This window comes from Carya illinoinensis, chromosome 9 (assembly GCF_018687715.1).
Source record: "Carya illinoinensis cultivar Pawnee chromosome 9, C.illinoinensisPawnee_v1, whole genome shotgun sequence".
Lineage (NCBI taxonomy): Eukaryota > Viridiplantae > Streptophyta > Magnoliopsida > Fagales > Juglandaceae > Carya > Carya illinoinensis.
This window is the reverse complement of record NC_056760.1, coordinates 8,824,992-8,838,681: the sequence shown is the minus strand read 5'-3', so window position 1 is coordinate 8,838,681 and position 13,690 is coordinate 8,824,992. Positions and strand designations below refer to the sequence as shown.

At 42.8% G+C, this 13,690-nt stretch overlaps 2 pseudogenes; both read left to right on the top strand.

Annotated features, from left to right (window-relative positions):
* Window positions 1-238: 238 nt before the first annotated feature.
* LOC122276756 lies at window positions 239-1,430 on the top strand (annotated as a pseudogene).
* Window positions 1,431-8,134: 6,704 nt separating this feature from the next.
* On the top strand, window positions 8,135-12,522 carry LOC122276755 (annotated as a pseudogene).
* The last annotated feature ends 1,168 nt before the right edge of the window (window positions 12,523-13,690 follow it).

Below are 13,690 nucleotides of genomic sequence, written 5' to 3'. Positions count from 1 at the left end.
AAATTCAAACTCACCGCTTGATCTTTAGATGAACCCATATATGAAATTAGTAGAGCTGAAGAAAAGCTGCAATTTGAGTATGGGATAATTGAAGTTGCTACAGACAACTTTTCTGCACAAAACAAGCTTGGAGAAGGAGGATTTGGTGTTGTTTACAAGGTAATGCAAGATAATCGCGTGCAAGATAAGGTTATACATATTATATACAATATTTTGATATATTTCTATTTTTCAAGGTATGTTTCCAAATGGAAAAGAAATAGCTGTGAAGAGGTTGTCCATGGGTTCTCAACAAGGAGATGCAGAATTTAAGAATTAGGTCATGTTGGTGGCTATGCTTCAACAACGAAATTTGACAAGGCTTCTAGGGTTTTGCTTGAAAGGAGTGAAACGCTTCTAGTCTATGAGCTTGTAAGGAATTCAAGCCTGATAAGTTCATATTTGGTATGGTTGCACTTCTGCTTAAATTTTGAATTTTAGTCATAGTAATTTATTTCTGATTGGAATGTCTTGTCCTTCAATATGTGGCTTTAGCAAAAGCATCAGCTTGTATATATGAATATGCAGATCCAATCAAACGTGCACAATTGAATTGGAAAGTGTGTGAACATTATACAATGCATTGCCAGAGGACTTCTTTACCTTCATCAAGATTCCCGCCTTCGCATTATTCATCGTGATCTCAAAGCAAATAACATTTTATTAGATGTAGACATGAACCCCAAGATTTCAGATTTTGGGATGGCAAGATTATTTGAAGCAGATCAAAGTCAAGCCAATACACACAAAATTGTGGGGACCTACTAATTATACCCATATACTCTATAGCTAATAACTGGAATATAGCATGCCATAAACCCTAACGATTACTAATACTTTGGTCCTCACATGCAATGGATACATGCCTCCGGAATATGCAATACGCGGTCACTTTTTAGTAAAATCTGATTTGTTTAGTTTTGGTGTGTTAGTTCTGGAGATAGTGAGCGGTAAAAAAATTAATTCTATAATTTGTAATGGAGATAATGAAGGTGGACTTCTAAGTTATGTAAGTACTAAAATCTCTGTGCACATTTTGATCCTTTCTATGTCAAACTGTGATCACTAGTAATTCTTGTGATTCACATAATAAATACAAAATAAATTAATTTTCTGTCTATTGTTTATCTGCCAATAATATAACCATTTTACAGGCATGAAAAAATTGGAGGGAGGGGACAATTTCAAATCTTGTAGATCCAACGATAAGGAATGGTTATTTAGAAACTCAAATAGTGAGATGCATCCACATTAGGTTATTATGTGTTCAAGAAAACTTGGTTGACAGATTGAACATGGCTTTAGTTGTTCTCATGTTCAATAGCCAGTCTATCACTTTACCAGTACCCACAAGACTTGCCTTTCTCATGCACAACAACAATGATAGATAAGATAAACTACATAGGCTTTGCCTAACCCTAGATAAATGAGGCTTCAATTTCTGAGCTAGATCCTTGGTAGCATCTGATGGAAATGCCCCTTAATTTAAACATTTGTGTTTTGAAATGAATTGTTACTGATTCAATATGCCCTTTCCCCCTTTTTCTTTTTTCTCTCTTCTTTTTTTATTTAAATGGTAAATCTGCAATAATACATTGGTTCATTTCCTTCATTACAACTGTTTAGATGTGATTATGTAAACTAATGTTGTCCCTCCAATCGTTGTGCTGAGAAGGACCCCTCTATAACAGTATGGAAGGGCTTCATGTTGCAATTGTTTTTGCATCAAACATTGAATTGATGACGAAAGAGCACAAATTGATTCATAAAAAATATTTAAAAATCAAATTTGTAAATCAAATCTTATTATATAAAAAATGTGAGGGAATATCTTCTTTACGTCATCTTGCAAGTATAAGTACTCTGTAATGAGCACCTCTATAATGACAATCTTTCTGAAATTATATATATGCTATAACAGTATGGAAGGGCTTCATGTTGCAATTGTGGCTACATTAGACATTGAATTGATGACAAAGGAGCATGACTTGATTTGTTAAAAAATATTTTAGAATCAAGTTTTTGTAAATCAAATCTTACTACATCAACGGTGTGAGAGTAGAGAGAGTATGTTCTCTATACCAGCTTGTAAGTACAAGTACTCTGTAACGAGCATCTCTATAGAAATATATTTAAAAATCATATATTTTGTGAATCAAATCCCGCTATATCAACAGTGAGAGAAAATATCTTCTCTACATCGGCTTGCAAGTATAAGTACTCTATAACGAGCACATCTGTAACGATAATCTTTCTCAAATTACAGGTCTACCATAACATTATGGAAAATGTTCAGTTGAAGGCCTTCGTGTGGTCCCCCCAATTTTTATGCCGAGAATGACTCGCGTTGGGGGAGATCAAAACCATAGCAGGGGGGTTTGCCAACAGAGGAGCAACTTCATTCGGGAGAGGGCATGGCCCAAGGCATCCCTGACGCTCCCTTGAAGGAGTGTGGGTTTGTCCTTAGACTACCCGGTGCAACTCAAAAGCGCCATCTCCAACAATAGAATGCCTCTGACTTGCGCTACGCTCCTTAAACCGATCAAGTTAGGAGATGACAGAGATTGTTTACATTGACCAACTTGCCTCTCATAGCACCTGCAAATAACTCCTACTTGCCTTCCTAACGAGGACCAACAGGCCGGCCCGACCTCAAGGCGGCCTAACCTACCTCGCGAGAAGGGGTGTTTTTGGACTCCCGACTGACATAGCTTGATTGAGAAAGATTACTATATCTTTACAAGTGACCTTACAAAAAAGAAAAGAAAAGAGAGAGAATGGTGCAGACATATGCATCTAAAAAAGGAAAACACTTAGCCGACAGGCTTGGAGTCGGTGGAGTTGTTCGAAAACACACAACCTGCCTCCACTTGTGCCTCCAAAAGTGGTTGATTACCCTGTTGCGCCTCCATCATCAATTCATAGGACAATCATCAAGGAAAGGCCGTCATCTGTGCAATTTATTTATTTATTTATTTTTATGGAAGTGGAGGATGAGAGCCACTGGAGCATGATCATCATTGCTTGCGGGAGTGATCACGAGGCGTGAGCGCTGAGTCGATCTTGGCAAGGGCCCTCCCCCTAGGCTCTGGAGAGCATTCGGTTGAACCCAAACGGTTCCACCAAGTTGGGAGCCCCTAGCCCCAACCAAGCTCAAAAAGGAAATGTTGGCCCGACCCCTCTAGCCTAACGATTTGCAACCACTGGATGAAGCATGAATTGCCCACTAGGCCATGGGAAAGGAACGACTGGTGTACGGTATGGTCAGGGAGCCCAAGCCTGACCACCTCCTGAACACACCACCAAATGACACGGCAACATGCCCTGACCCCCCATGTGTTTGGATGGTGTCGAACAAAAGCACGGCCCAAAGAGTCTAGTGCACCACCGATTGAACGGCAGGAGGCCAGTCGAAGGCCACCAGGGGACAGGGTGAGATACAGTATGATCTCGAAGAGTCTACAGCGCCCCCTAAATCAACGATGTCCAACACTTTTTATTCTATTGTTAGCATTTTCGACTCACTAGGGACCACAACTGAACGCCAGGAGAGGCCGCCAGGATTTTGCTTTAGCAAAAACCTACGGCGAACCTTCATCCAAGGGACCTTGAAAGGAGGCGAAAGGTTCATCAGGCTTATAGTTCTTTGGGACAGAACACAAGAAAATCCAGAAGGCCTTAAGTGCTTGAAGGGTAGGAAAAGAGATATGAAGACCATCAACTACAAATGGAGGGTATATATAGGCATGAATAGCGGTTTGTATCCTGAAGTCTTGGGAGCGTGCGTATCCCATAGCATCAAGGAGTCCAGCGCGAATTGCACTGCAACGTAAATCTCGCAGTAAGCACTATGTGAATCTCGAACCATGCACTGCACGAATCTCGCGACACACATTGCACGATGAGACGAAGCAAAGGCCACCTGGCACCAATAAGGCAGGAAAGATGTAACGGTTGCAAACGAGTACAAATATTTAACTACCCGAAGCAAGCCATTAAAGTCAGGGAGGGAACCAATGCATGTCACATCAGCTAGCAAACATACCCAGTAGGGTAGCCCTAGTACCTAGCATGTGGAAAAGGCAAGAAGCACAAGGGGCACCCTTTTCAAGAAGGAAGGATATCAAACTATAACAATTGAAGTAATGACGTGAAAGTTGAGGCAAGTAGAGATTCCTTTCAAGACAATCGTGGAAAACAAAAAGAAGAAAAAGAAGAAGAGAAGAACAACAAAACAATCACAAAGCAGAGCACACGACAAAGAAATATACTGGTTTATTAATAATCAGCCACCTCGGCGCCCTCAGAAAGGGCTGTAGGGGCTTCGTCTTCAGGAGGAAAGGCGTTGGGGATCATCTCTAGACCTAATTCGCCATCATGTTCAAGAGCAGCGGGATCGGGCTTTAGCTGGTGGAGATTGATGGCTTTCAAATGTGCCTCAAGGGTTCAAAGTGGCATAATCCCGCATCTTTTTAAGGCCTTCGATGTATCCATATGCCCAAGCATCATCGTGGATGAAGAAGGCCTTCCTTAACTGGTCGCTTAGGTGGGAAATGACATCTTGCACCTGGAATAGGTTGCTTTACAGGTCCTTGATAACCACATCCTGTGAAGCTACCCTTTGTTGAGCCTCCTCCAACACTTTCGATACCCTCTTTGCCCTCGTCTTCTCCTGATTAGTAGTGGTCTGAGCAGCCGACAGCAAGTCCTCCCAACCCTTCAAGGCAACCAAAAGGGATGAGCACTCCCCTCTCCAGTGGTTTGAGTTGCTGGGCATTGGAGTCTCAATGACCCCTCAGTTCCATGCCCTCCGCCTGAAGTTGACTCAGCGACTCCTCTAGCATTGCCACCAAGGCGGTTTGCTTGTCAATAGAATCTTGGGTCGAGGCAGCTTGCTCCTTCGCTATTGCCAACTTTGCCTCAAGGCACCTTTTCCCTTCCCTCTGCCCACTCACGCAGAGGAGAGCCACCTTCACCATGGAAAGAAGTTCCCAATTCTTTGCCTTGGCCATCTCCTGGCCACTCACAATGAAGTCGGCCAACATGTTTGCTCCCTATAGCCCACCAAGGTAAATGCCAGAAGAGTCAAAAAGAGGAAAAACAAGCAAATGAGGGAAAAAGATGAGCTAAAGGAAAAAGAACCTCAGAGAAGTAACCCTGCAAGGATCCAACCCCTCGCTCTAGGGCCTTCGCCCAGGCTTCCCTAGCTTCAAGATGGGTGGATGCATCGATGAGCTCCATCGGGCTATCCATAGGAGGTCGCTGCTGGACTGCCCTCGCACTCTCAACTTTGCTCCCGACCTCCTAGACCGATCCAACAACTAAATGATGGGGTGGGTCCCCCAATCACGGGTGGTTGCTCCTCCTAGGAAAGGGAGCATTCCTTCTCCTAGCATGAAACACGCAGCCCCCTTCTTTAGACCTCATGGCAGCAATTGCATCCTCCCCAGTGGCTAGTAGGATGGCCGCATGAGACTCGGCTCCTCTTCAAGGAGCCTCCTTGACCAATTCCTTGGCAAACGTCACTAGAAGATCAATAGCGATAGTAATGGGTGCGACACCACCTACGAGACCTTCACCACAAAGAGACTTGAGTTAAGGTGTACTCTCTTTGGAAGAGCTAGAACCTTCTGCAAAGTCTCTGGGAGTAGCCCCAGAGACTTGGTCCCCGGCCATGGAATGGGCAGTGGAGGTAGAAGACAGGATCATCTCCACGTTAACCTTGGGAGGCGGCTCAACCAAGGTTGGTTGACGAGGGACCTTCTCCAAAAGGGCTCCCCAAGAAATGCATTTCGAGCATGTTAGCCCTTTGAGACAAGCCGCACGGCCCCACGGGCGCGACAGGCACCATAGGATCAACGACCAACACGAGCTCCATGACTAAAGCTACAGTTGGAGAAGTAGCAGCTGGCACATTGGGGCCGGTGGGGTTCTCTCCCTCCAGCCTATGTGTAAGGCCTGTGGAAGACACTCGATAGGCTAGGCACCGAGCAGGAGTTGTGGATTTTGGCCACTACACGTCGATCGCCTTCGACGATTGACCTGGAGGGGGCTGGGGGTCGCTATCAGCCTTAGCCTTCACTGCACGAGGTTTCTTCCCCTTACCTTCGAGGGGGAGGTTGGTGGAACACTTCCTTAGCAAGGCAGCAGACAGCCGAATGGAAATACCATGGTTGGCCTAAATGGTGTGAATAATAGGAGAAAGGTGCACTGCAATGTTCTCCTTCTCAAGAAGAGCCTACAAGTGGACAACGAGAAGGTACTTTTCCACACACTCCTTGACGATGGCTATACTGCGTAGCACCTCGAAGTGGCTGTTGGTTGCATAGCCTTGTCACTGGAAACGACACCCCAACGAACCCTGATGGGAAACTCGGCACGATTAATCTACTTGATGGGGAATTCTCATCCTCGAATAGACACAAAGAAGAACTTTCCAATCCAATCCTTGATTTTGTGATATCACTGCTCCAATATGACAAGGGCATTTATCGTTGCTCCAATACGATAAGGGCATTTATCACCCTGAAGCTACAAATATTCCTGGCACACCTTATAAAATTGTGGGTCAAGAGGAATTCATGACACGTCAAGTTAGCATGCTCTGGGTTAGATTTCAGCAGCGCATGCCATCACAAAATGCAATAGCACATCAGGATCCGTCAAGCGTTTGGGTGAAGTTAGGAGGAAGCCAGCCCTAGATGGTCCAAGACTTCATGAATGGGGCAAGGAAATGCAACTTTAGCCCATAGGAGAATATGTTAGAGAAGAGGGCAACAAGTGAGGTAGAGTCGTCGACATCGACAGCCCTTTCCTATGGCCCGAAAATCTCATAAAACACCATGTCTAGGACTCTGTAGGTAGAGATCAGCGACAACAAAAATTTGCAGGAAGCCTCCGAGTACTAGTGATGATCGGCATAGCCCAGCTCTAGAGTACGAACCTCGGGCAAGTCTTGCTTGCTGAAGACTGTAGGTTTATCGGATTTCATGGTAGCTATTGGAAGTAAGGATGAGGAAAGAGACTAAGAAAGGGAGGGGGTGAGCAAGAGGATAGGGACGCAAGAAGATGGCAAATGAAATGAGAGGAGAACAGCCAGAATGAGATGAACCTTTTATAGAGAAGCAGCGGTTAGCTTTCCAACTTCCACGAACTGAATGTTGGAGTGGAGCAGTTTGAATCCAGTGGAGATGCGGCACGACTAAAAGTTGAAGAAACTGCTTGACAACCATTAATGCAAAAGGGACAGAATGGTAGCCACCGAGTGCAAGAACTCAACTGTTGGGAAACGTGCCAGTAAAATTGAAAAGTGAAGTGTTGCATGTCGAATCAAATGACCAAAGGGAGACCAAAGGCCCGACACATGAAGAAACCAAAAGGCAAAAAGGCCATCCCACTCGGGAGGGAACAATACCTAGCGACAGCGGCAGCTTAAAGACATGAAAGGAGAGGAAAAAAAATTCTCATCAGACCAACTCGATGAGAATTGGTAGGGTAACTGTAAGAGAGTTTTTCTCCTGGCCCGAGGGGCCCAGGCAGACCGAACGACCCACTAGCCCAGGTGTCGGTCTATTATCTTGAATGCGTGGGAAACCCACCATAACGCAAAGGAATGAGGGACACGACACCTTGATGGAGTGTAACCCCATATAGCCTTGAGTAGACAGGTCGGCTCAGATCACGGGGATCCCATGATTCTCTTTTGGATGGAGAGGGAGAAGCCTAACGACGTGCATCCCTTGGTGGAACAAGGAAGAAAGCCATGCCGCATTAAATGTACCACTCTAGAGAGTCACGCCGCATTAAAGGAGCATGACGGAAAGAACTGTTGAGGGGACACATCCCCTTATGCATGCATGGGTGTCCGACCCCAAAAATTAGGTATATAAGACGATCCCCAAGTACTATGAACCCTTTGCATACTTGCACCAAACTCTAAGATGAAACTGACTTTAGCATCGGAAACTCCCCGGCTACAGTATCGCAGTGTTTCCTTTATGTCTGTAGGCCTAAGATTGAAGACTCGAGTTGCTTAGAGCCTAGCTCAAAGGCGTACAAAAAACAACGTTAACACCTTCTGTGTCTAATCTCTATCATGATAACCTTGTTGAGCTTCACCATTGAAGCAGCTCCTACTTACGCATCTCAATATTGCCCAAATGCAACTCTTTTCACTCCCAGCAACACTTACCAAGCCAACTTTGATTTTCTTCTCTTCGCTCTTTCTTCTAACTCCACCCCTCCCAAGGGATTCTACAGAGTGAATACCGGAAAGGACTCTCCCAACCTGGTCATCGGCCTGTTTCTCTACCGTGGTGATCTGACCCCAGACCTCTGTTTGTAAAGAAACTAAAGCAGGGCTTTGAAGAATTCTATTATTCTCATTATATTCAACAGATTACAAGAGGTATATATATACATAATTATAACTGATTCCTATCTTTATGCAACATTCTAATTTGAGTTTGACAGCTACATTATTCAAAAACAAATCCGCAGGATCACTGCTCCTCATCCCTTATTTGTAGCACTGATTTCGGCAAGTGATGAATGCGCGCAGGTTTGCTTCCTGATTTTCAGTGATATTAACTTGATCCTCTACACTGTCAAAACTGCATCTCTACTGCAATGGAAGATGTAAGGAAACACTGTCCGTTTGACAAAGTGGCCCTTATCTGGTACGATGAGTGCACGCTACAGCACTCCAACGAGTCCGTCCTGAACGACCTGGTACCATTTGTTCATATCGCCAGCAGCAACTAGAGCGTCGAAGAGCAGGACCGCTTCAATAGTTTGTTGTTCAGCACAATGAAGTCGTTGGCGGCACGAGCGGCCAATTCTTAGTTGGACAAGAAGTTTGCGACTGAGGAAGTTAAATTTACCAGCTCACAGACTCTTTACGCCCGGGCGCAATGCGCGCCCGAGCTCTCTGTCGAATAGTGCATGACATGCTTGGAAAGCGCCATCGGCTTTATTCCTCTGTGCTGCGCTGGAATAAAGGGCGGAAAGCTTCTGCTTCCTAGCTCTAATATCAGATATGAATTGTACCCATTTTACAATCATATTGCTGGACTTCCTGTTCCAGGTAAGGCATACAAGTAAGTTCTTCTACTTGAAAAAGAAATTAAGTTCTCCAACAAATCAAGTCTGGGCATATAATAAATAAAATGAAGTGTGTTTTATATACCAGATTTCAAATAGAATTTTTCTTTCTCACCGTTTGTTTGTGTAGTTGCCATGGAAATTGTATCTGCAGAGTCCTTGCAATTTGACTTGGCTACAATTGAAGCTGCCACAAACAATTTATCTGACGATAATAAGATTGGTAAAAGTGGTTTTGGTTCGGTTTACAAGGTAAGGATATTATTAAAAAACCAATTCATGTACATATATTCTTAGGGTATTCTTTACAACAGACAAGAAAAAGCAGTCAAGAGGCTATCCAGAAGCTCCGGGCAGGCTGCAATAGAATTTAGAACGAGGTTGTGCTAGTTGCCAAACTTCAACATAGAAATCTAGTGAGGCTCTTAGAATTTTGCTTGGAAGGAGAAGAAAAGGTACTCATTTACGAATATGTGCCCAACAGAAGCCTTGATTACTTTTTATTCGGTTTGGCCATCTGAACTCATGCCTTTGATTTATTATATATTTTGCCCAGTAGATTGCATTATAAGCATTTCTCTTTAAATAACATGACATCTCCAAAGGCAGTACCAATGATTGGAACCACTTTACCAATGATTGGAACCACTTGTCATTAACTTTTTACAAGTAGAATCACTGCTTATAAGACGCTGAAAGTTCTAAAAGTAACGAAAGTAAAGTTTATAACCTTTCCATGAGTTAAACTCTGTCATCATCTCTATGATAATTACTTATTTCTAATATTTGATTTTGCCAAAATTATAGCGACGGAAAGGCAACGGCAATTGGATTGGTCAAGCCGTTACAAAATTATAGGAGTGATTAAAGCCGTTACAAAATTATAGGAGTGATTGCCAGAGGGCTTCTTTATCTCCATGAAGATTCTCGGTTTAGAATTATACATCGTGATCTCAAAGCTAGCAATGTTTTATTAGACACGGATATGAATGCAAAAATTTCATATTTTGGCATGGCAAGGATATTTGTAGTTGATCAGACTCAAGCAAATACAAATAAAATTGTTGGGACATGGTTAGCAGTCAATCACTATATCTGTCTTTGCATGATCTGAATTGTCAGGTTTATTTATTGTCATATAGAATGTGGAAATTATTGAGAAGGAAAAGATAGGCTTTCCTTGTTTCAGAGTTCTGTTTGAATTCATATTAATATTTAATGGTGATAAATTGATCCATGAGCTTCCTCCGATTGCCAATCTATTTTCTGGCGAGGGCTGTATGAAACCTTTTGTGCATTTCATATTTTAAGCTGAATTCAAATTTTACTTATATGATCCGATTGCCAACCTTTTGCCAATCTATTTACTTATATGATCGCATTTCCAAATTTTACTTGTTGGATTTCCTTAGTATAGGCATATAACTTCAGCATTGGTTTGTAGTGGTTATATGTCTCCAGACTACGCGATGCATGGAAGATTCTCGGTGAAATCCGATGTGTTTAGCTTTGGGGTCCTACTTCTAGAGATTATAAGTGGAAAGATGAACAACTGTTTCTTTCAATCAGAACACAACGACGACCTCTTAGGCTACGTTAGTATGGATCAGGCTCATGCTTCAATATTGTGTTAATTTGTGAATACTAGTATAGGTAATCCGCTTCAAGTACTGAAGCAAAAAACATAATTGGGGTGAATCTAATACTGCAGGTTTGGAAAAAATGGAAGACCCTTGGAATTGTTGGATCCAACTATTAGGGGTTCGTTCGCGAAAAATGAAGTAATTAGATGCATTCGTATTGGATTATTGTGTGTTCAGGAAGATCCAACCAACCGACCTACAATGGCAGCAATAGTTCTCATGCTTGACAGTCACTCTGTTAGCCTCCAATTACCTCAGCAGCCAGCTTTTCTACTCCGGAGTAGGCAAGGAAGAACATGCCGTCAGATTTGGTGGAGTAGGCACCGCTCAATTTGACCAGATTCAGTTTTTTTTTTTTTTTTTTTTTCATTTTTTTATAATATATTTAAATATTTTTAAAAAATATCAAAATATTTAAAATCACTTCTTTAATCATGAGATAAATAAATAAATAAAAAATTTTGTGACCAGCAGCCACTTTGAGGGAGCATGGAGAGAGGGAATAGTAGTGTTTTCCGAAAGAAAAAGATTGTTGACCCACACGCGCACAAGTAGATCGAAGTTGTTGTTGTTGACCCGCGTGTCAAGAGTCTCCAATTGCATTACCCAATCACCCATGTCCGCGAGATGCACATATCGCTGAAAGTCTTGAGACCCAAAATCAAAACAAACATAAAATTTAAGAATCATTGGGAGTAGAGCACCACCAAAATGCCTTCTTTGAAATATCCAGTCGTCTTTTTGTCTCTCCTCGCGATTGCCTCCCTTAGTCTTGCCAGTGAAGGTGCAGTACCCACTGTAAGTGGTCACTACTGCTCGAACTCACCTTCTTCACCGTTAAGGGCACCTATGAATCCAAACTCAACTCCGTCCTCTCCTCTCTTTCCTCGAACGCCACACGGGCCGGTACCAGGTTTTACAACGCCTCTGCCAACGAGGACCCTCTTGACATGGTTTTCGGGCTCTCTCTCTGTCGGGGTGATGTCAGCATCGCCGTCTGTCAGGACTGCATTGCCTCCGCGACCAAAGAGATATTACGGCGCTGCCACTTGGACAAAGTTTCTATAATATGGTACGATGAGTGTGTCATGTGCTCATGGGGCCAGTTGTTGGTTGCTTATTATTTAATTTGTTGTTTGCTTATTATTTAATCTAGTAGAGTCAGAGTCCAGTTGAGTTTGGTTACTTTAATTATTTGGGTCCAATAATTGTACGTGGGCATTAGGTTAAGACTTGTTCTTAATCCGTTAGATTCACAGCCAAGTATTTTGGCTTAAGAATATGTCTTCAGGTTGGGTTGTTAGCTGAATACCAACATCGTGGTTATGCTATTTTTATGGGTTGAGTCTGTGTAATTGGGTCAGTTATTATTTCCAGTTGTATTTAAGTCTTTCATGTTAATGAGAAATGTATCAAAACAGTTGCAATCAATGAGTATTGGAGGCTATGGATTTCCTCGAATTAATCCAACTCTTTCTTTCTAAGCTTGAACTTGACAATTGGTATCCAGAGACTGGTCATTCCAATGGCTGAGGGTACAGGTAGTAGATATTCCCAGCTTGCTGAATCTTTGGCAACTGTCAAACAAAATCAAGAGCAGTATCAGCAAAATCATAATTCTTTGCAACAAGTGGTTGAAGGGCTGGCCCATCAATTAGAAGTGGTTGCCTCAAATGTGGAGACATTGGTGCAGATGAAGACTAAGCATAATTCTGGTGATCTAAAAGGGTTTAAATGATAGATGACTAACCCTTTTTTTGAAGATAATGGGGAAATTCAGACTCGTGCAGTACGATTGGATTTTCCTAAATTTAATGGAGAAGACCCCAGTGGGTGGGTCTATCGAGCTGATCAATTCTTCAATTACCATCAAACCAATCCGCATCACAGAGTCCGATTGGCATCCTTCCATATGGAAGGGAAGGCCTTGGTCTGGTTCCACGACATTGAAGCTGCAGGGGTAATTAGTAGTTGGGAAGGATTTGTACGTGCACTTCAAACAAGGTTTGGATCATCACCTTATGAAGACCCCATGGAAGCTCTTATTCGGCTAAAGCAAACTTCAACCATGGAAGATTATAAGAGCCAATTTGAGGCTCTTTCAAACCAACTTAGAGGACTGGCTGAGTCTTACAAACTCAGTTGTTTCCTAATTGGGTTGCGGGAAGATATTCGGTTTATGGTACGTATGCTTAATCCTTCAAATTTACATATTACTTTTGGTTTAGCAAAAATGCAAGAAGAGAATGTGGCTGCTCTTAGGAGAACTGCAAATCTAGGTTTTGTTCCTACACGTTTGGCGATTGGGCCTCTGAGCCCACCTGAAAAAAGGGTCATTGTTCCGGTCCAAAGATTATCACCTAGCCAAATGAAGGAGCGACAGGATAAGGGACTTTGTTATAATTGTGATGACAAATGGGCCTCGGGGCATAACTACAAATCAGCCCGACTGTTCATTATGAAGTGTGATGAATCAAGTGATGATGAGGTGCCCAATTCTGAAGTTGCAGAAGGGAGTGCGAGCAAGTCTAAGGAGGAAACGCCTATGGAGATAGAACCCGAAATATCCATCCATGCATTATTTGGGTCACCAAACCCAAAAACAATGAGATTCTTAGGGCACATTTGTGGAAGGGAAGTAGTCATCTTGGTTGATACGGGAAGTACACACAATTTCATGGACCCATCTATTATTCAAAGGGCTCACCTACCATCTAATCCAACGGAAGGGCTCTCTGTCAAAGTGGCTAATGGGCAAGCAGTTCGTAGTGAAGGGAGTTGTGCAGCAATACCTCTACATATGCAGGGTAATCTTTATACCATTGATTTTTACATTTCGACTCTAGGAGGATGTGATATTGTTTTGGGTGTTCAATGGCTTCGAACCTTGGGACCTATCCTTTGGG